Raw genomic sequence first — 24710 nt, forward strand, 5'->3', positions numbered from 1 at the left:
CCAACTTTATCCAATTGTAATTTTTTCTCCTCCTTATCTTACATTTGCGAGTCTGTATAATTAGAATGGAATGAATCATTTTTATAATAGCAATTGAGAGTGGAGTGTAAGGTGGCATTGTAGGACAATCTACACAATAAAAAATATTGATCAAGCGGTTTTTATAAGTTGATCAAGTGAATTTTCACACAATAGATTGGGATCGATCGGTATCATACCCTACTGATGAAAAACAAGTGGAGAAAATTGATCAAGCAAATTTGAAGTTGATCGACCGGGCGCCGCACACAAATATGGCGGACCTTTGGATTAAATATTGATGAATGGAGATACATAAGCATTTTCGATACCCCTTATTTGAGCTCCAACTTTACCTCTGACATCTACTTTCATGACGCTCTTAAGTACAAATCTCAATGGTGAAATTTGTTAATCTAAGTAGTAGTATCTGTGTAGGATTGGATTACAAATTTACAATGATAGATTTGTCGAAAAGATTTATGTGCGGGAGAGTATTCTCAAGTTTTACCAACTGCTGGAGTCCAACATCGTTAAATTAATACGTAGGAAACTCATATTGTCATTTTAAAAACTTGAGGGAATATATGTGGTTTTTGGAAAAAAAAACTCAGGAGAGGTCCATGTAATAGTATTTGCATTATTGCATTATCAATAGATCTTGTTCGTTGTGGTTTTTGGATTCTCTCTCAGCGTATGGTCTCCAATCAATTTTTTCAATTATTATTCTCATTTCTCTCTCTATCTCTCTCCACTCAAAATCTAAAATCCAAAATCTAAAAGCCAAAACCAACAAGGCTAATTTTCTTTTCCCTCAATATCGAAACGTCTACACCTGATGGAGGTGGTCCCCGCCAACTTGGAAATTTTGATCAGCTCCAAAAATATCACCAATTAATTCCATGGGTAGACCTAGAAATGGAGCCAGTGGTCCGTCCCCTTGCAAGTTGCAACTTTTAAAGAAAATTCTTTCACAAAAGTATAGTCTTACGCAAAGCAGTGGCCGACGACACACATACATACTTCCAAGTTCCAGCGTAGTGCGGGCCCACAAGAAATTATCAGTCCAAATGTGCATGCATATTGTAGAGCAACGCTACAGCCACCGCCCGAAAATGCGGTAGCCGATCACCGTATGTCGTATGGGGTCCATTCCATATCCCGCATAGATGATCCAAATTGTTCAATAATTAAAAATAAATAAATTAAGTGGGCAGCGCAGAACAACAGCTCAATCCGATATGTGTAAGTTCTCGGATCAAGCTTGTCATCTTTGGAAAATCCGAAAAAATAGAAAGATTGGTTTTCTGGTGTACAAAAAGATGTGAAGCTTGATCTGAGCACTTACACATATCAGATTGAGCTGATGTTTCGCGTTCCCCACTCGTTTTTTTTTTAAATTATTGAACGGCTTGGATCATCCGTACAGGACCTGGAGTGAGCCCCACATGGCATGCGGTGGCTGTAGACTTTCCGCATATTGTATGTGTCCCCTTTTTTTTTTTTTTTTTTGCACTTTCACAATTGTGATCAGTTTCTCCTCCAGCTTACGAGCATCGAAATTAGTTTCACCATCCTCTAGCAATAGGTTGTTGCATATATTGACTGCTATCGCAATAGCTTGTTGCATGTGCCTGTGAAACGGGCTTCAAAACACGATACAAACAACCACAGTTCATTTTTAGAGCTTGTTTTTGTTGACATTGTTAATAATTCTGTACAAATGTGCTTCTGAACTTGATTTTTTACGAAATTGTTCTACATTTGGAGCTCCACGAAATAAACAATTTAAACTTGAGAGCCTCTTTTTCTAAACCTTTCTCCTTCTAGGGTTTTATTTGGGAGAGGGGGGTGGGGGTGCGGGTGGCTGCCACTCCTCACCTCCACCTCCCCCCTTCCTCCAGCCTCCCTTTTCTTCACCTCCTAGCCTTGTTGTGCTCCACTTGCGCCCTCCACCTCCTTCCTCCGTTTACTTGTCTGGCCTTACTGGGGCCGATTTAATTGATGAAGATTTGAAGATGGGAAGGTTTGGCTTTGCTCATTCGGCAAATAAATTGACGGATCAATGGTTGAAAATGCTGGTTTTGCTTCAAACCAACGGTTCCACACACGAAATACGTCAAAGACGTCCTAGTCACTAAATTTTTATTTTTTATTTTTTAGCAATTACATAGACACCTATCCACAAAAAGCATAAGTATATTTATTTAAACCAAAATGCTATTGAGTCTTAATTCTATCGACTCAAATCCTAGAATATTCTCTAATATATTATGTTGTTTGATAGATCTCAATTAATTTTATTAAACAAAAATTTTCAAATCATAGAGAATATTCTAGATTGTGAAATATAGCAATTGGCGAAGGTAGTATAAAGTGCTTAAAGTTCTATCTATCTATTCTTGATTTTAATTATCGCCCCAGTTGAAGGCACGACAATTTCATGAACATGATGGGATGAGATACCCTTTTTTTTTTAAGGCACAACAAGGCCTATGTGCCCAACATGCTTCCCCAATCGTGTAAAACGTTTCTTTGCGATACCCTTTTTTTTTATTTTTTTTGTCAAAACTTGGCTTGAGGTCTCCGCTGAACACAGACATGAGAGGTGTAAAAAAGTTTTTGCGATAAATATTTTTACATGAACATTTCACAATCAAACGTTTTACCTCAAAACAAACGGAGCCTGTATGATAGTGTACAAATGTGCTTCCAATCGACTTGATTTCTTACGAGATTATTCTGCTTCTCGAGCACCACAGAGTAAACGATATCAATTACATTTTGTGGCTTTGCTTATGTCATGGGCACAGAGGAGCCTGATTGTAATTTCTTCCCTAAATATCGCAACGACTACACCTCCTGGAAACGGTCCCTCCACTAACGTGAAGGACCGCCCACTTTGAAAGGAGCTCCAAAAATATCAAGAACGGTCCAATTTGTCTTGATCAAGAACAGTCCAATGTGTCTACTCGACTACTACCCAATACTGGTACAATTTACACACACAAATTCACTAGCATTCACACACACCGCATAGTGCAATCCTTAGGGGCTATCTCGAGCCAATCTCATTTTTGAAAGAAACCCGTGAGGGAATGGCTCAGTTGAAACCTTAGAAAAAGAAGGAAAAAAAAATTTCCTTACCTTCTTACAAATTTAGCCCACGTCCCTTACTAATTTTTTTTTTTTATAAAAACAAATTATGCTGTTGAGATTAACCATTAAAACTGATTAAAGATGAATAAAGTTTAAAATAGACATAAAAAATATTATGTATACAAAATAGGGTTTTTGCAAAAGAAAAAATAAAGAAGAAAAAACATCCCAAAAGATAACATAAAAACTACATCCAGTGGTGAGACTCTACCATATGATGCTCATTGGGAACATGGATTATCAAAAATAATAAATCCGCACGGTTCAACTTGTCAGGGTCGACGAGTAGAATAACCGAGCAAAAAATCAAGTCAGTCGAAACAATGATAACCAGATTATCAAATGGATTTTCATTTTTTTTTATAATCAAATGGATTTGCTTTTGAAGTGCATTCTTCAAAATTATTTTTCCCGTCGTTTTCTCAAAAATAATATTCTTCAATCAGTGAATTATTGACGTTTGATAAACTCGATAGTTTCGAAAACGGATCTACTCATTCAAATTTTCAAAAATAATATTCCCTTTTACTTTTCTCCCACTCTCTTCTCCACACATTTATAGGATAGGAAACGCCATAGGCACCCACGACGCACACACATACTTCCAGCGTATCGTGTGGGCCCAAAAGAAATTAATAAGTGTAAATGTGCATGCATATTGTAATGTATGTGTATCTAGCATTGATTTTTTTTTTCCCCTCGTAATTGACAGTATTTGAGTTAGTTTACGAACATCTCAATTAATTTGAGAAAAAATTAATTCGACCCTCCTCCAGCAATAGGTTCGATTAAAGGGAAAATATCACGTATTAATTAAGTGGCCTTGCGATGGTTTTTTGTGCCCATGAAACGAGCACTACCTCAAGCCTCAAAACGTGATGTAAACCACCGTTTACTAGCTTGACGCATTGAACAATCCTAAAAATATCAATTCGATTGGACGTTTGGTAGCCTAATGAACGAATCATATTTCCGAGTTTTATTTTTTTGACATTAATTGCTACTCCCTCCGTCCCTTTTTAAGTGTCTTGTTTCGTAACTCCAACTTATTAAAAAGACATCATCATTATACCTTTCACATCAACTTTTTCCTTCACTTTTCCTACTTACCCATCATCATTACACTTTTACTCACTAACTTTTTAAAATGAAATCTACCTTTAGGGACAAAATAGACAATGCATCAACTTTTACCCCCCTAACTTTACAAAATGGACACTTATTAAGGGACAGCCTAAAATGAAATACTGGACACAAATTAAGGGACGGAGGGAGTAATTATTATGTACAAATGTGCTTCTGATTGACTTAACTTTTTATGAGATTGTTCTAATCTGAAACTCCACACGTAATAATTAATGATTTCAATTACGTTTTGTGCCTCAAAACGTTGCTCTGGTCACGGGCACAACCGGGCCCTGATTCTGGTGTCTTCCCCTGACATCCATCGCAACAAATACGCCCACTTGGAAAGGAGCTCCAAAAATATATATCAAGAATAATTCTGTCCAATGGGTCTTGATCAAACACAGTCCAATGCTTTTCTTCGATTAAAGATTCGTTTCAACAAAACAAATCTAAGAACCATAAAATTACGATTAGGAAGGGGGGAAAATGCCCTATAGACGAAAAAAAAAATTAGAAGATCGAAAAAGGTAGTTTTATTGTCTCACTGAATATTTTCAATTTTGATCGCTATTTTATGCACTTTTTATTCCTCTGATCGCAACAAAGGCTTAATCCTAACAGTGTCGACGAAAAGTTAAAAAAATCAATTGGGAAAATAGCTCGTATTGAATGGTCTCGGAATAGCTTGTTGCATCTATGAAACAGGGAAGTGCTACAATACACACCCCTTATTTGGGTGTGTATCATATGCACCCTTATTAAAATACACCAAAATATTATGAATCCCAAAATGTTACGAATCTACTACTAAAAAGTTACGAATCATATTGTTGAAAAGTTACGAATTTTTAGTATAAAAGTTACGATACGAAATAAAATGTTATGAATGATCGGTCTTACAAGTAATTTTTTATGAGGTGGCACAATATGAACCACACAATAGGTGCATATGGTACACACCTTAAAGGGGTGTGTATTGAAGACTTTCCCATGAAACAGACACTGTTTCGAGCACCAACTATATATGATCCGAACAGTAATTTGCTTTGTAGAGCTCAACTTGTAGAACAATCCCTGTAAACATAAATATACTTGGACATCTTTAACCCAACTCTATACAAATGAGTTTCCAATCAATTTGAATTTTCACAAAACTATTTTACGTATCAAGCTCCACAAAATGAACAATTTCAATTACGTTTCAAGATTGAAATATTTTAATCTTTTTTTTGGGTGAAATATTTTTGCACTCCAAGATTGACTTAGTGAAAATCTTGCATCGTGTTTGGGTGTCTAAAAGTCATTCTTCCTAATTGAAGAAAGTCGACACATACTTTCATGCACGAAATGTAGCTGGAACGGACCGACGCACATGAATCCTACAACATAATTAAGGTTGGCTCATAAGTTTTAGAGGCCGAAGCTAACCTCTTGAATGAGACTTTGTCATTTTTCATACAAAAGTTGGTCTACAAAGAGTTTTATAAAAAAACCATTACAAAATATTTACCATTACAAAATATAAGCATATAGTTATTCCAAAAAAATGTAACCATTACAATTTCTCAAAATCAGGACCTAAAATGACACATCTTTGAGCAAACCCAGTTCAAGTTTCACTGTTTGCATTACCACCGCTTCTCAGCCTTCGGTACAACCCTGCCTCCGACGACTCATAATCACTCCAAACAGAACACTCCTACAAAAAGAACACTACAACCTAAATCCCACAACCCATTAATTACATTTTTATGCCAAACTGAGATGATAGAATGAGAGAGCCCCCTTTTGCATATTTATTTGTACACTTATTTGCAGAGAGGTCCAATCACCCACTCAGATGATAGAATCAGGGCATGAGTTATTCCTTCGTCGGCCAAACTCAAGAAGGCCATCAAATGTACGGTCCCACACTCCAATAGCGGCACGCACTCCAAAATCGGCATGCACTCCAATAAAGAGCGATTCCGTGTCAGGACTGAAAGACATGCCAGATATCTCGCCAAAGAAATCGATCTCTTGCTCCTTCTCATACCCACTTTTGGCATCGAAAACATGGACGAAATCGTCAGGCTCTGCCATTGCCATGAAATGACCGTCGGATGAGTAGCGAATCGATCGGATGGCTCCGAGATTCCCCTTCAAAGCCGTCACTGACTTGGATAGGTTTCGGGCATCCCAAATTCGGCAGGTTTTGTCCTGATTCCCGGTAGCAAAGGTGAGGCCATCAGGGTGCCATGCTGATGCAGATGAGAAGTCCAAGTGACCAACCAAAGACGCGACCATCTGCAAAAGTATAAAAATTCAAATTATACCAACTTTTCAGGCTACACTGCTTACTAAAAATACTTCAGAAGAGGGAGAGGGTGAAAGCAATAACAGACAAATTACCTTCCCAGTTCCGGAGTCCACCAACATACCCTCTGGGTTATTTCCAACAATTATACGAAGTTTACCATCAGGACTCAAGGAAGTGTGCTGCAATAAAAATAAATAAATAAAACATTGCAAATTCCAAACTACCACTTCAATGCGGACTTATTACCATTATCAACAGAAATGAAGCAAGATACAAGCAGCTGCCTAGTAATGCCAGGATTCCCACTCCCACACCAAAAGAGAAATAAAAGGTGATGGTTCGAGTGTTATTTTAGATACACCTTTAGCTGCAAAACCTTAAACATAAAATCACGTATTTAGGTACCAAATTCTCCTCTTACATCTTCAACTTAGCCCCATAGGAAGACTTATCTTAGGGATAATCACATGACAATATTTGCAGATAGCAGTTCAGATGATCCTAATTCAAACATAAATCACTACGATCAAGTGATGGAAAATACTGCCACCAAAAAGATGGGAACTTTTTAACCTGTCTAAACTCTACCATGAGAAGAGCAGGAGAGAGGGAGAGGGGGCTTACATTCACTGGCCAAGGAAAGCTGAAATGTTTAGATAGCTGAAATTTTTCCATATCAAAGTCTCTAACTCCACAATCATTGTTGGCAACTGTGAAATGAACTGCACCACTGTTGGGCAAGGGGGGAGTACCATAATTCCATAAGATTCAAGCTCAGTAAGTGAATAGATCCCAACACCAACACGAGGGCAAACGAGAATACCTCTGAGAGTTGTAGATCTCTACTACATTAGTAAGTGCGTTAACGTCTGTTGTCCTCGTGCAGAAGCAAACTCCAGGTCTATCTAAATTCTGTGGCAAAAAAGAAGTGATTCGTCGTCAATGCCCGTATTCAGATTAACACAAAACTCAAAGCAACAGAAGACAACTACTAAAAAAGGTATAACACCAAAGCATTCTTCCATCTCGATATACATTTCCCTACACCATTCTGAAAAAGTTCCATCGTCTAAGAAACATGGTAGTTACTTTCACGATACTTCATACAGTTCACAGGTTTTTACAGCAAATACTTATCAGGGCTGCGAGCAAGCGAGTTCAATGTACGAAAAACAAAACAGTAAAGCAGAAAATCTAGAAGTGAAGTTGAAAATAAAAAATTCTCATACATACACGGAAACCAAACTTCTGTCTTGGACATAAAAAGTGGGAATTCAAGCAACAAACCAAGGCTAACTAATTTCTGAACTCTCACACTTTCAGTAAATGTCACACAAGTAAACTCAACTAAGTTACCTTGCAAATGAGTTCTCCCTCATACCCCCCAGCAACAAGCAACCTATCTTTTACTGCAAGTGTGCTAACTTTAGTCTGGGTAAATCCTTCTAGTAGACTTCCGGGATGTTTCTATATGGAGCAAAGACATCGAATTAATTCATAGAAGACCAAAAATACAGAAATACAAGTTTTTCTCGTTTTAAGACACACGCACACAACACAGAGAGATCGAGATAGAAACAGGAAGCAAGCCAAAATAGAGGGAATCATGAGAATCACCTCACATGGTGCGACATGACCAGAAACATTAAGAACCTCAGTCTTGTTACAAGTTAATGCAGACCAATGAGTAACAGAAAAATGTGACATAAAGTAAACATCATGCTTTGATGTTGCCCAAACCAAGTTCCTCAACTGCAACACCAAGCACAAAATTTCTGTCAGTCAACTATGCTACAAATCAAAGAAGTAGCTAACTCTAGAAAATTAAAAAATAGTCTCATATAGTTAATGGCGTTATGCCATAAACTTACAATATCATTTAACCTAAGTCCATCACCAACACGATTTAAGGGTTTGGGTATGTCATATGCAGCACATAATATCAATAAACAAGAATGACATAGTTAGTGTAAGAACAAGCATTACTGACACGCAAGGGAAACTCTTATCTTGAAATGTCCAAAACAATGCAATACAATTTACAGATCGATATGGTCATTCGCGTATACGGTATTAATAAATTTCTAAAGTTATGGGCTTCTCAATCCCATTGATCAGCCTCTCTCACCTTTTAAGAAACTAAGGTCTTAGCATTTGTGGTATAATTCGTCGTATCTTTCTCCAAATTGTACTAATCACTCTCTTCTACGATTGGAGTACACAGTTTGACTGTAAACCAACATTCATCCCATATCTCTCACAACTTCTACAAAGCCGGCATATGATTGGTGGTATGCGCCTATGTGGCACATATACATCACTTTCCAGGGCAATGCGATAGCATTCAACTATTTTTTCCATTTCATGCTTACTTCTCCAAGAAACTAAAATGTCATTCAGCACTTACATCCTCGATGTCCGGGGCTTCAGATTTGGATCTCTAAATCAACATAGAGGTTAACCAGAAAAAGGAAACGTAAGGGTAGATACCCCTAAACACAAGGGATACGGGGGCAGGTATTGGTTTGCACAGAAACCAATTCAAAAAAAGCGGACAACCAAAGGTTTGGCACATTGCGCAGATTGCACCTAAAGCTAGGGATTTATTCGTCATTTAAATACCATTGCAGGTCGCATTCCAAATGTGATGAACGTTTCGCAACTCTAAAATAGAAGAATGGTTTGTAAAAGCAATATGGAGCCTTATAGTCAGAGAGAAAATAATCAAATACAATCAAATACTGTAGCTGAGACCAAAACTGAAAAAGAGAATGTCATCCAACCTGGCGATGAGGTATCTTTGATTTCACAGATCTTGAATTACGTCTGAACTCATAATACATACCCCCTTTCATTGTGACATTGAAATCCTATTCACAACAGAAACATGAGGCGTTAATGAGTTTACATCGTCATGGCAACAAAACATTAAAAGCATCGCAACAGCAGCTGAGAAAAGGACCAATGGGCTTACTTTCTCTGACCGCTTGCCAGATTGAGGGATGTTCTCATAATTCTTGTACTGTTCTAACCTAGTTTGCCTACACTTTTCCCTTGTGATATAAAGCCTCTCCCAAGGAATTCCTTGGATATCTTTGCCTTTCCTAGCTTGAGCAGCAGAAGTGTCTGCCATTTTGTTGTTCTAAACAGTACCCAAAAAAATTAGTCATTCTCATATCCAAAGCTTGACTGAAAATACATGTAAACATTACTCCAAACAAAACCACCAGTAAAGAGGAAATAACGAACACTAGGTGGTAAAATTTGCAATTGTCAAGTATATAAAAACTAGTTCTAGTGCTCAACAGTCATCCAAAGCTACCGAGTTCCAATGCCTAAAGGCATGGCACAACGTGATTTGAACAAAATTAAAATGAATTATGAAACTATTGACCACTCCCGCCAATGAAGCTGATTTATACGGGAAGATTTTTTCTTAAAATAGGTACAAACAAAGTTCTTCCTGTATCTGTGAACAAAGTATAAACCTATTCATGTAACACCAAGGGGTAGCTTAGTTTCATGTAACACTTCTAGAGATCACCGTATCGGAGTGAGAAACTTCGGAGACACGTAACACGACGGGGACACTTCGCAAGACCCTAAATCGTATGAACACAGTATCAACGTGCTTATGTTACCTAGAAGCCAAGCTAAAGGGAGGAGTAGGGATCACGGCTAGAAACTTGGTCTAAGATCATATACTAACAATAAAAATTGGAGTATCCACTTTTAAGCAAATTTCTTTTTCTGATGAAAGCCCCTGACAAACATATGTATTAGCTATAATGGTAGTGGTTACAATTAAAGATTTAAGCAAATTCATTAGACCGACAAAAATTGAACATTAAAAAAAGATCAAAACAAAGCCTATGGTGCTCTCACGTGTGAGGATTACGGAAGGGTAAACCTACATATTGAAAAAGGGTTTGAGTCTGGGAAGAATAAAAATTTTCAAATGCTCAAACACAAATCAGCAACCCCACCACAGCTTTTCTCCAAAAAAAAAAAAAAAAAAAAATTGAGAACCTTTGTTGCTTGTAGAGAGAGAGCAGCGTTGGATAAGTGTGTGAGAGAGATGATTTTCATTCTTTCTATCAAAATACTCCTATATGTCTAGCCCTAGGACTCTTTGGTCACCGCCGTAGGATTTATGGGATAACTTTAAGGGTAGTCCTATGGTACACACCCCTTATTAAGGGGTGTACCGTACGCATCATGATTTTAAACCCTTGGATTTCAAAGTAAATAATCCAGACCACCCATTTATTAAACCAATTAATAAAATAAAAAAATGGCTTAGCAGGTAACAGGTTGTTCTCTTTTCATTAACTTTCTCTCCCTCTCCCTCATGTGTAAAATACTACAAATTATATAACATAACCACAATTGTTATGACAACACAAAAAATTGACACTTTCTTACCACAATGTGTCGTACCAAAAGAAATCGATCAAAAGATACTAGATACAAGACCAAAATATATCGTTGCACAATCAATAATTATTATACCCAAACAAAATACATGTCTAAAATATCACAAATTAAATATTGTATAACTTAACATCCTAACAGTCCTGATCGATCATTTTAAAAACACACTCACTAAAGACATTTAGATTGTACAGTCAATTTATATTTGGTATGAAACCTAGTCCTCTATTGTAGTTGAATGTAATATAGCCATGCGACTGTGACACAATAATGACGATCAAATCCGTTGAATTTTTTATGTTTGTTGATTAAGTCACCTACGTAATTTTTTGTCTCAATCAAGTTTAGGAAGCTCCATCATCGGCACGCAAATTGAATAATAGAATGATATTTTTCATCCAATTAAGTATCTAGCTATAAGCCATCAACTTCATTCTTGATACGAATGACCTAATTAATATTATGTAAAAGATAGACGATTTTGATAAAATAAAAAATAAAATAAAAGAAACACCTTACGTGGGGCTCAGATGGTGCATTATTATATTTTAATGTTGTATTGAAATTGAACGATGAGATTTGTTGAAGTATGAAACTTCAAGGACTAACTATGTGATTTATTCTAAAAAATAATAACATTCTATTTTTTGATATTCACACTTATTTTTGGGCGCTGCTATTCGCAGCCCTCTATTTACTCCCGTAGCCCATTAAATTTCGGTAAATGATTGTTGAAAATCATAAATAACATTTCGGTAAATTGCTGTTGAAAACAAGATTATATTTCGGTAACTACATGTCGAAAATATGTTCAACTTTCGGTAAACAACTGCCGAACATGCATTTTCAGTAAACATCTGTTGAAAAAAATACTATATTTCGGTAATTGGACGCTGAAAATATATCTCAATTTCGGTAACTAACTGTCGAGTATAATTGAAAATTTTTAACGGGCTATGGGAGTAAATAGAGGGCTGCGAATAGTGGCGCCCTTATTTTTTTGTACTCCATTTTAGTGTTGAAAGTGTATGCATTTGAGACAGTTGGATAATTATTTTTTTCGCGACCTCTCATTTTTCCACAAAGGAATTTTGATTTTTTGAATTAAATTTTGTAGAAAAAGAATTTGATTTAGACTAATATTTTGAGAGGAAATTGTAGTTATATTCGAAAATTTGGGTATAGTACTTATTTTTTGGTGAATTTCTTGGATGAAAATTTTGTGCGAAAACTTCATTTTTAGTTTAAATTATTGAGGTATTGTGTAGGGACAAATAAGAATTTGAAAAATTAGTGTATAGGGAATCGAAAATTAAGACACTATGGTGGAAATTTTAAAATTTGAAAAAATAATGTGGTGGGAATTGAAAATAATTAGTGGTATTGTATTTTGTCAATTATAACTATCGTTTACTGAACATTCCGATTGAATTTTTTTATACGACACGTTGTAGATATGAAAACGTCAATTTATGGTGTTGTCATAACAAATTTGGTTATATTATTGAATTTGCGGTATGGTATTTTGCTAATAATAACTATCGTTAACTGAGCATTTCAATTGAATTTTTTTATACGATACGTTGTGGGTATGAAAACGTTAATTTATGGTGTTGTTATAACAAATTTGGTTATATTACTAAATTTGAGGTATGATATTTTGTTGATTATAACTACCGTTAATTGAACATTCTGATTGAATTTTTTTATACGACACGTTGTGGATATGAAAACGTCAATTTATGGTGTTGTCATAACAAATTTGATTATATTACTAAATTTGTGGTATTTTAGACATGTGTTATTACGGAATATTTTAATTAATTTCTTTTGGTACGACACATTGTGATAAGAAAACGTCAATTTATGGTATTGTCATAACAATTATGGTTTGTTATAAAATTTGTGGTATTTAAATATGTTTTCTTTTGATATGACACGTTGTGTCAAGAAAATGACAATTTTAGGTGTTGTCATAATAATTGTGGTTATTTTCTAAAATTTGTGGCATTTTACAAATATTTTTGGCTTGGGTATAACAATTGTTGATTCTGGTACGACATATTTTGATTTTGTTACGGAATATCATACGAGTCAAAAAATTTTGGTACGATTCATTGTGGTAAGATAATGCCAATTTATGGTGGTGTTATAACATTTGTGGGTAACATTATTTAATTTTTGATATTATACGCATATATTTGGTTATGGTACAAGTATTATGGATTTCGGTACGAATAATTATGGTTACATAATAACAATATTTTTTAATTATGGATAACCTGCTAATGACCTGTTCAACAGGTAAATTTTAATGTACAAGTTGTAACTAGAATCATAAATATGCATTAGAAAACCAAAAATTGACATAATGAAAATCACAAATTGTCATAATATAGGTATACGGTATACCCTGTGTACCATAGCTTCCTCCTAACTTTAAACCATCGTATTTATGTAGACATAAGTTTTAAAAACCGTCCTAGCATATTATATAAAGTTTGCCCGTGCCTTTAAGCACGTCGTAACGTGAGATCTAATTAGTGACAATTGTGCAATTAATATTGTTTGAGAGAGAGAATGAGTGCCATAGGATTTGTGGAGCAAATAAATAGTTATGATTTATAGAGAGATAAGATTCAAAAACCGTTCTCCCTTATTATGTAGATATAAATAGTTATCCCAACAAAATGCAACCATTACAATATCTTAAAATTCATCCTTTGAAAATTAATCTTCTCAATTCCATTCCATTGTCTAATCCATTCTATCGAACCAAACGTACCCTAATGGGTTAAGTCTAATGGGAGTTGATAATCAGTGTATTTCACCGTTGGGCCTATTTTGTGTAAAGAACACTTAGAGCAATTTTTTGAGGGGGGCATATATACATGCATATATATAGGGGTCCCAGAATTTTTCGGACACTCATTTTTAGCCTTTTTTTGGGGTCCGAAGCGCATGCTTCTCTCGTCTATCCTCTAAGCCAACCTTGGGAGTTTCTAAATCTTCATCAAGTTCTTCACCATTAGGGTCACTTTCTTTGCCACTTGTGCTACATTCCTAATCCCCACTTGTGCTACATTCCTAATCCAAAGAAACTGAAAAACTTAGAAACTAAAACAAAGATAAAAAAAATTTGAAGCATCAGTTCAATAATTTCTGATAAATATTCAGAGACAATTATTTATTAAGTGACACAAGAACAATTTAACAATCCTAACCTCCAAAATCTCTGAATCTTCATCGAGATCTATTTCCTCCAACACTGGGAATGCATCCTGCAGCAACATTGATGTTATCTAGCTTATCATCAGTAATTAATTGAATCATTTATGATAATTAGAATTAACGTTTCTGACGACTATTGAGGCATATATGTTCATCTAATAGGATCCAGGAGCTAATAGCTAATTAAAGATCCACTTCACCATTTGTCAACAGATTACAAGATAATGGATATATATATATATATATATATATATATATATATATATATATATATATATATATATATATATATATATATTGTACCCCACGGTAAAGCCATTCGCTATATTATATGGTCACGGACAAATACAAAACCTATAGAGAAAAAATAACCTCGTGGAGTTATTATAAGCACGAAATTGTAATTGTCAGACTATTAAATTATTAACCACCAACTCATCTAAAAGCTTGAGCTATTAAAGAGATGGACAACTTTTTTTATTTATACCTTCAACATGCCCCCTCACGTGCAGGAAAGGTAGCAGAATTTTGCAAATCCAGGGCCGAACTATGAACAACGAGATTTTGAAATTTTTAGGTTCGGAAATCTAATAGTTTATTTGGTTGAGGTTTTGAGGGTGGTTTTTCGGGTAGTAAGTGGAGAGATAAAAAGAGATATGATATTAATAATTGAAGAAAAAACTTATGAGAGATCGTGGTATAGAGAGAGATATTGGGTTTTGGGGCCCAAAATGAGCACATTTTTAGAGGATTGAAATGTCTAAGTAACACCCAACATAAAATACAATATATAGGTGTTGTTGACAAACAAAACTAAAAAAAACTAATATTAATATAAATTAAAATAAAATGAAATGAAACAACGCGGGGGCCGTGGCCCCCATACGCCCCAAGCTAGCTCCGTCTTTGCTCACATGTAGCCAGACTCTCCTTCATGAGCGGGCTGAACACGTGTAAATATTTTAACATTAAGTAGGCGATGAGATTCGAACATAGGATTTATTATCTGTTCTGATATCATATTAAATTGTTAATCACCAACTCATCTAAAAGCTTAAGCTGTTAGAGAGAGGGACAACTTTTATTATTTATACCTTTAACACAGATTGTTCTCCACATCTCTCATAAACCCAATTTGTGTGTTAGAGAGAGCTTTAATTAAGTTTTTTATGGCATTCGATATCTTACCTGCTTGTATGTTTTTAGAGCGGTCGCAGGGAGTGGGCATCATGCAAACCAGTCCATGGGGCTAGGCACTCCGGGCCCAACAATCCCTCTGTCAGGATAACGCCCTCGCAATTCGAACCCATGACTTTCAAGCTCTAATACCACTCTTGGGACTATTTCGCCACCATTTCTCCTACAACTTGTAGACACCCTATTTTCGACTGTCCAGATTAGTTTACTTACGATCTTTGATTCCCTAATGATGTTGAGGTCAAGAACATTCGAGATTGTTGGTGTGTTTGAGTTTTGAGCGTTCCGAGCCTCTTTCAAATCCCTTTTCAAATCCTTCAAGCCAGAACCAAATGGCCTCAGCAAAACCCTACTGGCTTACGCTAGTACCGTGCTAGCGTGCACTGGTAAACTACCACGTGTCAGTCATCAACCGTTGACTTAGTTGACACTGGCGCACGCAGGTACAGAGATGGCGTACACCAGTCAAAATCGGTCAAATATTACTTATTCAGCCACGTGCACCCGACCTTTGCGGCCACCCCAGTACACTGAACACACTACAACAAAATTCGGTTATGGCGACGCACAATAGTATATCGGCAAAGGCTTATTTGCGTCGGCAAAGGGTTTTGGCAACGCAAGTCCATTGCTATGTCGGTAATAGTATTTGCCAATGCAAACATCTTTGTCGCCAAAAGGCAATAGATTTGGCAACGCGCTTTGCGTCGGCGAAAGCATAGTTAATGTGGCAAACGTATTACACATTTGCCGACATGTTTTGCGTCACCAAAAGGTAGCCTATTGGCGACACCAATTGTTGCGTTGCCGAAAGGTTACTTGATAAAAATACAATTTTCTTGCACCTCCTGGGTTTCGAACCCTAGACATCCAACTACACAAATCTTTACACACAAGGCTCTGACCAACTGCACTAGACACACTTTTCATTATATGTTTGGAATATCTAATATATATAGTATATATTTAACATCAAAATAGCAATTAAAGTTGAATCAGACATGATTTTGAACCTTTAAACCAGGGGTGTGCACGGGTCAGGTATGGCCCGCAACCCGACCCCGACCACGTCGAGTACGAAAAATACAAGCCCGTAACCAAACCGACTGATGCTATAGACCCGTCCGCGAGCCTGATTTTTTTCGTCGGGTTGGGTTGGTCGGTTTTAAGTGGGTCGGGTTGGGTCTGACCCCAGCGAGTAAAAAACGCACAGACCCGAAATCCGAACCGAAACTCATTTTTTTAACAGAACCCAACCCGTACCTGACCGAAGCCTATGTTCAGAGCCGCCCGAGACCCTTCGGGTCGGGTTGCGGATTTTTTGCACACCCATACTTTAAACATTAAAATTAGCAATTTTGATAAACATGAAAATTGTAGCCCTTTATGCTATTGTTCGAACCCAATTTGAATTACCCCCAATCAGAGTTAATTTATTTAGTATTTCGGGCATAACTTTTAACTCATAATTGTGATTAAAGTAATTCAAATTGGGTTTGAACAATAACACAAAGGGTTAACAACTTTCATGCTTATCAAAATTCAAATAGGGTGAAACAATTTAAGTATTTTGGACCGAAAAAAAAGACTGGGTCTTCTCGAAACAACGTTGTTTTATATTATTGTATTTTAATAATTTTCTTTTTGTGATTGTTAATTTCTTCTACTCTCCGTCCCAATTTAAATGTCTACTACTGATTTTTGGTCATTTTCAAACCCAATATATATATATATACGGGGCGGTTCAAGGGACATTTAAAAAAATCCTTAAAAAAACACTTCATAGTTCCCGATCGAATTTTGATGATCCGAACCGCTCAATGTGATCAGAACGTGATTTTAAGGGTGTCCGCGAGAAATCAGCAAAAAAAAGATCAGGAAGGGCTTCATCCGAATAGTTTTTTATTGAACTTTATTGAACGGTCCAATAAAAAACTGCTCAAATCAAGCCCTTCCCGTTAGTTTTTTTGCCAGTTTCTTGCGGGCACCCTCAAAATCACGTTCTGAACACATTGAGCGGCTCGGATCATCAAAATTTGATCGGAAACTATGAGATTAAGATTTGGAGGGTTTTTTTAAGGGTTTTTATAAGTGTCCCCGGAACCGCCCCGATATATATATATATATATATATATATATATATATATATATATATATATATATATATATATATTATTTTTTATTTTTTTATTTTTTTACACCAAATTAAAGTGAAAATGCACAAAATTTCGTAGGGGACATTTGAATTGGGATGAAGGGAGTAGATACTTATATATCTATGTATTAATTTTACGGGTTCACTAGATTTTTTTTTAATTTCTTATCATTACATACTTGATCAGACGTAAAATATCATTCTAATAAAGAATCTACGTCCCGATGAAGGGGATTTCAAAATTGAATATATCCAAAAATTTATAAAAATGATTAGCACAAGACCTTTGTTCAGAAATAAATAAATTTAAAGTATACCTTTTAAATGTAGTGGTCTGCTATTTTTTTAAATGATCGATCTAAATCTTTAGCATTTAATGTCTTATCAATTATATCATTCTCACCAAAATTGATGATGATAAGATGTCAGCAACCATATGATCGTAACACATTCGGTGGTTCTTGAGGCATTAAAGTCCTACAGTGTACAACTTAAGAGCCGCTTGAACTATTTTTTTAAAATTGGAATTGTCTATCTTATAAGTAAGAAAATTTAAACCAATTCTGCTAAGAATGAAGTAAATCCCTATCATTACAAACTTAATTGGACGTAAAATTTCATTCTAATAATAAATCTGCGTCCCAATGAAGGGGCTTTCAAAATCCAATAGACCTAAAAATTTACGAGAATGATTAAAATACTAACCACAACAAAATGAACGGTATCGATCGTCGTGATTATGCTGCGGTCATTTGGCTACTGTACATTATACTATAGCATAAGACATTGGTTTAGAAACAAGTAAATTGAATGTATAGATTCTAATGGCATGTAGTTGCTGGCTCATTTTTTTGAATGGTTGGTCAATCTAAACCGTTAGGATTTAATGTCTTATCAATTATATCATTCTCGCCAAAATCGGTGATAATTTGATCTCAGTAACTACATGATCATAACATATTTGATAGTTCCAGAGACATTAAAATTCTATAATGCACAACTAGAGGGCCACTTGAGCTATTTTTTTAAATTAGAACCGTCTATCTTTTACATAAGAGGGACTAAATCATTCCTGCCAAAAATAAAGTAAATCTCTTATTGTTACATATTTGATCGAATGTAATATATCATTCTAATAATAAATTTTCGTATAGATGAAAAACTTCGTACCCAACGGCGACACGCTTCATGCCGCCAATTGCTTGCGAACGTAAATTTGCCTTTTGGCAACGCGATTTGCGTCGCCAAATGTGAAGACTGTTGGCGACATCAAAGTGTGTCGCCAATACATACCCAACGGCGACGCACCTCGCGTCACCGAATGTGAAGACTCTTGGCGACATCAAAATGTGTCGCCAATACATATCCAACGGCGACGCATTTTTGTTGTGTGGCCAATCCTTATCGCTGAATGTGAAAATTATTGGCAACATCAAAGTTTGTTGCCAATACATACCCAACGGTGACGTATTTTTGGGCGTGTCGCCAAAAGTCAGATTTGTTGTAGTGACAGTCTCCTAATGATTGCAAAACTGCAGGGCCGTTCCCCTTTCTCTCCTACAACATCCATCACCTAGTCCCATGTATTTAATGCATGGGAGGCTCCCTCTTTAACCCAACTAGCCTGATTACTGCCCCTCTTTTCAGCCCTTTGGCCTATAAATACCCCCCTTGCATTTCATATGCAATGGGTTCACAAGAGTAACTCTCATTTAAGACTCCAAGTCTCTTTCTCTCTTCATTTCCCTTGCTTTCTTGCTCTTTCTTCCTTTTTTACTTGAAAGAGTAAGCAAGAAGTCTTTCCATACTCCCTTCACACCCTTTCACTCATCATCCATCCCTCAAACCTCAAGTTTAAAGCTCAAACCCATCCATCAAACTCAAAACCAAAGGTATATCACCTTTCGTAACTTTCTGTTTTGATCCCTAAGGGGGGCTGACAGGGTCAAGACTGGTAATCTATACCAGTCCTAGCTCTAAAGCTGGCAAGGTTTCAAAGATCGTGCTAGGCTATCAGTGGCGCACGCCAGAACCATTGAGCCATACACCAGTCATGGCAGTATGTGCAATATTGGTGTGGAGATCACTGATCAGCTATTTTATGCCTTCTCTCTATTTTTATCACCCTACTGCATGCTAAAACCAATTTATTGCTCTTCGTGTTTTAGTACTGTATAGTTGTTTATTAATTTCTTCTGCTTTAGAAGGTCTCTGGGATCTTTCTGGTCATGTTTCAGAGCCCAGATGATGCAAAGCCAAGCATTGAATAGAAGATATAACTGGCATACGGTCTCTGATGACCGGGCGTATGGCAGTTATGTTGAAGTCTAGTGGCTGGCCCTTGCATGGCAACTAAGCCTTGACCTTTAATTTGGTCCCCATATTGTTTATGGGGTGTTCTTTTTATTCTTATGGCCCAAGGCCATTTCTATTGCCTATAACTATATATATCTTGCCTTATAGACTGCGTGGTTTGTTCTGAGTGTGTGCTGGTCCCTTCCAGAGCCCAGAGGTTTGAGAATGGAAGCTATGAGTTTAGGCCTACCGGCGCACGCCAGTCTTGGTGTGACGTACGCAAGCCATCACTACATGCATTGGCTTCGCCAGTGCATGTAGATTTCTTCTTGCGTGCATCATTTCAGATCAGTATGTTCCAGTTTGTCTAAAAAGCTCACAGGTGCTTGTTCTCAATCTATATTTATCATTTATTGCTCCAATAAAGCATGCCATGTTATCATTTTGTCACATAAATGCAATATGTTATAGTTTTAATCCCCTTTTTAACTGTTCCCCCGTCCTAACTGGTTAAAAAAATGATCAATGAAAGAAAAATGTAAATATTTTACAAAATGCCTGAGTAGAAATCTTGGGCGAGAGGGGTGCCATAAAACCCTTCCCCTCTCGTAGCCTGACTCCCGAACCGCAGATATCGAAGGCGACGACGGTCCAGTCTATGCTTTTCTTTTCAAAGTCAAACAATATAGCAAACGTTTCAAGTTTGGTTCCTTAGGTGTTTCACCACAAAATCCGAGTGGCGACTCTGAATCGAAGTGTTTCGCCGCGTTTTTCTAAAAAAGGGTACACCCGATTTTATACATGAAAACTAGATCTTCGGGGCGTGTGCCCACAGTGGCGACTCCACTGGGGACTCATTGCATTGGTCAATATTTGACGATTAATACATAAATGAACAATTTTTCAAAAATCTGTCAAAACAGTACGTTCCGCGCTGCTGAAGAACGGAAACGTAACGTAATAGGATCTCATATCCGACCTATCTGAAATGGGGCTTCTACTATTGTTCGCGGGTGTAGTTTTCTCCAAATATTAATTAATAAAAGTGAGTCAAGCTTAAAAAGGTAGTTTTCAAAACATTGCATTTTTCTCTCATTCAATCATTCTTTGGCATTTCTCATTTGCATTGATGTTGGCTAGCTCCGTTGAGGTGTTTTGGGTAATCGGCAAAGTTTACTGGAGCCCAGGGTCTTCTGCTTTAGAAGGTCTCTGGGATCTTTCTAATCATATTCTAGAGCCTAGATGATGCAAAGCCAAGCATTGGATAGAAGATATAACTGGTGTACTGTCTCTAATGATTTGCGTACGACGGTTATGTTGAAGTCCAGTGGCTGGCCCTTGCATGGCAGTTAGGCCTTGACCTTTGCTTTGGTCCCCACATTGTTTATGGAGTGTTCTTTTTATTCTTATGGCCCAAGGCCATTTCTATTGCCTGTAACTGTATATATCTTGCCTTATAGACTGCGTGGTTTGTCCTAGATGTGCTCTGGTCCCTTCCAGAGCCCAGAGATTTGAGAATGGAAGCTGTGAGTTTAGGCCTACCGGCACACGCTAGTCTTGGTGTGACGTACGCAAGTCATCACTGCATGCAGTGGCTTCGCCAATGCATGTAGATTTTTTCTTGCGTGTATCATTTCAGATCAGTGTGTTCCAATTTGTCTAAAAAGCTCACAGGTGCTTGTTCTCAATCTATATTTATCATTCATTGCTCCAATAAAGCATGCCATGTTATCATTTTGTCACACAAATGCAACGTGTTATAGTTTTAATCCCCTTTTTAATTGTTCCCTCATCCTAACTGGTTAAAAAAATAATTAATGAGAGAAAAATGTAAATATTTTACAAAATGCCTGAATAGAGACCGATCTCCGGATTGGGCGAGAGGGGTGCCATAAAAACCCTTCCTCTCTCGTAACCTGGCTCCCAAACCTCAGATATCGAAGGTGGCGACGGTCCAATCTATGCCTTTCTTTTCAAAATCAAACAACGTAGCAAACGTTTCAAGTTCGGTTCCTTGGATGTTTCACCTCAAAACCCGAGAATCAAGCGTTTCACCGCGCTTTTCCAAAATATGGCGCACCCGATTTTATACATGAAAACTAGATTTTTGGGGCGTGTGCCTACACAACTAATTGGTGTTAAGGAGGTTTTCAATTAATTTTTTTTATGGCATTCAATATCATGCTTGAAAGTCTATTTTTAAAGTATTCGCAGAGAATGACATTGTGTAGCCAAATTCATGAGGAAACTCCGTGCCCATCAGTAAAAATCATTTCAGGTAGGGGTGATAAACAAGCAAAACAAGCGAATAGGTAGTTTATGGTTTTAAAACTTAACGAATTTCAAAAATATGTTCGATCTTAGCTAAGTTATGAGACAAATTGATCTCAAACGAGTTTTAGTCAAGCCAAACACGAGCCGATCTCGAGTAGTTTAAATTTTTTTATACATAATTAGACAAACGAAACAAGTACTAGCATGTTCAAGCTTGCTTTGAAACCAAAATGACTTTCGAAAAAATGTCAAGCTTGATTTGTTTATGTAATAAACCAATCTTAAACAACCTTTTAACGAATGAAAATGAACGAAAACTCAAGTGGCTTGGTTTCTTTAGCGGTCCTGATTACCAAAAACTTTATTAATCCAGTTCAGAATTTTTGACATTTTGTTGGTTTGGCTAATACGTATGGTGGAATTGGTATGTGATAACCATAGGACTACTTTAATATTCCAGTTAAGTTTATTCGATAAATTAATTTGCCTATATTTGGGAATCTCAATTGCGGATCAAGTCTTAATTTTTTAATTGCAATGAAACTACTGGATTGTGCCACTTTTATGTGCTTTCCATGACCATGATTAATTAATTAATAAAAAAGGGTAAAGAGCTTAATTTGTACCTTGTTGGAGAAGAAGAGTTGTGTTTCACAACATATGAAACTTTTGAGATTAGGCATGCCCCAAAGCGACACTTTCTCTAACCGAGGGAACCGAATGGTATCATTGTTGTTGGTGGCTTCTTTCTGCTTCGGATTGGTTGAGATTATCACCTCCATCTTCCAACAATCCCATATGTTGAGTCTTTGCAGATTCTTTAACTGAGGAAGCATATACAAGGGCAATACATACTCCAATTGGTCACAATCCTCAACTTTAATCTCCATAAGTTTGTAGAAGGATTTAGCTTCTTTTTCTTGTTCTGAAAGTGGTTGTTCGTCCCAAATCCTTGTTATCTTCGATAAATTCCTAAAATCCAAACTTTCCAGGACAGGAAAAGCAACCTGCAAAATTGTTTACACAATGTTCATTAGTGATTGGATAATAATGAGGTCCAATCAAGCTCTAAAACCCATCTCTAAGCATGTAAAAAATCACAAAGTGCAAACTGATAAAATCACAAAGTAGATAATTTTTCCATGAGATTAGTAAATAGAGAAATACGATAGTTTAACATATTGGGTTGGACAAACTAATGAAATTGATAAGTTTGCCAAATGAATAATAATTAAGTAAAAAGGGTAAAAGACCTTGATTTGTACCTTGTTGGAGAAGAAGAGTTGCGTTTCACTACATATGAAACTCTTGAGATTAGGCAAATCCCCAAGCTCCATGGACTTTAACTGAGGGAACCGAATGGAATATCATTGTTGTTGGTTGCTTCTTTCTCCTTTGGGTTGTTTGAGATTATTTAACCTATTCTACTATTTGGGGGTCCCATTATTGGATCCAAAATGGGAGGCCTTAAGCGGTTGTCTTGTGGGCCTATGCCTAAGACCGGCCCTATAATGAGGTCCAACCAAGCTCTAGCTAAAACCCATCTCTGCTCATAAGCAAAAAATTCGAGTCTCAAAAATTGGAGAGCTATGGAAGACATATTGACTCAATCTAATCACCTTTCATCATTCTTCTAAATTCCAATTTTTGTAAGAGCTCTTGGAATTGGATATTGAAACACACCGTGCCATATTTGTTGCACTTAATTTCCATTGACACTACGAAGTACTGTTTTAACGTATAAAATTAATCATTTATGAAATAAAAGCCGTATAAAATAATAATATTCTTACATTGCCCTTATTATTATCATATGTGTATGTATGTATGTATCCTACCATATAAGGATTCAATCAAAAGTATTCAAACTTAAACATTAAATAAGTATAACTTACCTATTCCATACACAATAATTATATAATGCCAATGCCCAAAGCAAAGCAAGAACTTGAGAGCTAGAGTAGGGTTTGTATCTCATTGTAACTTATACAATATAGTGGAATTGTTATCTCTCCCATAGACGTACCCGAGTTTGAGGAACATTGTTTATTGGTTGTTCTCTTTGCGCCTTGTTTATTGTGTGTTTAATTTTTTCGATTCCGCTTCCGTTTGGATGTGGGATTGATTTAGGGGAATAATCCCAACAATATCACTACTACATAATCAAAGTTGCTCTAAAGTGACCATATTCTTTGTTGTTTCGTCTCTCCTTGCCTTAAGCAACAATGGCTACACCTCAACCAATTCTCTCTCTCCTGCTGGTGCTAATTCCTTCCATTCTGTTTCTTCTCCGTCTGTCCAGTGGTCAATCACTCAAGAGCTGCAGCTTTGATCGGATTTATCAACTCGGGGACTCTTTATCTGATACCGGAAACTTGATACGGGAAATTCCAATTGGAACCGCCTCGCCGTATGCTAGACTTCCCTATGGTGCAGCTTTCTTTGAGAAAGCCACCGGTCGCTGTTCCAATGGTCTGCTCATGATTGACTATTTTGGTAGGAACCCCGAACTGCTTGGCT

At 36.6% G+C, this 24710-nt stretch overlaps 1 protein-coding gene across 1 annotated transcript in view; it reads right to left on the reverse strand.

Annotated features, from left to right (window-relative positions):
- LOC131320826 (uncharacterized) overlaps window positions 1-24710 on the reverse strand; it is a 138141-nt gene that overhangs the window by 74009 nt on the left and 39422 nt on the right. The window lies entirely within an intron of this gene.

Source organism: Rhododendron vialii, chromosome 3a, assembly GCF_030253575.1.
Source record: "Rhododendron vialii isolate Sample 1 chromosome 3a, ASM3025357v1".
Taxonomy (NCBI): domain Eukaryota; kingdom Viridiplantae; phylum Streptophyta; class Magnoliopsida; order Ericales; family Ericaceae; genus Rhododendron; species Rhododendron vialii.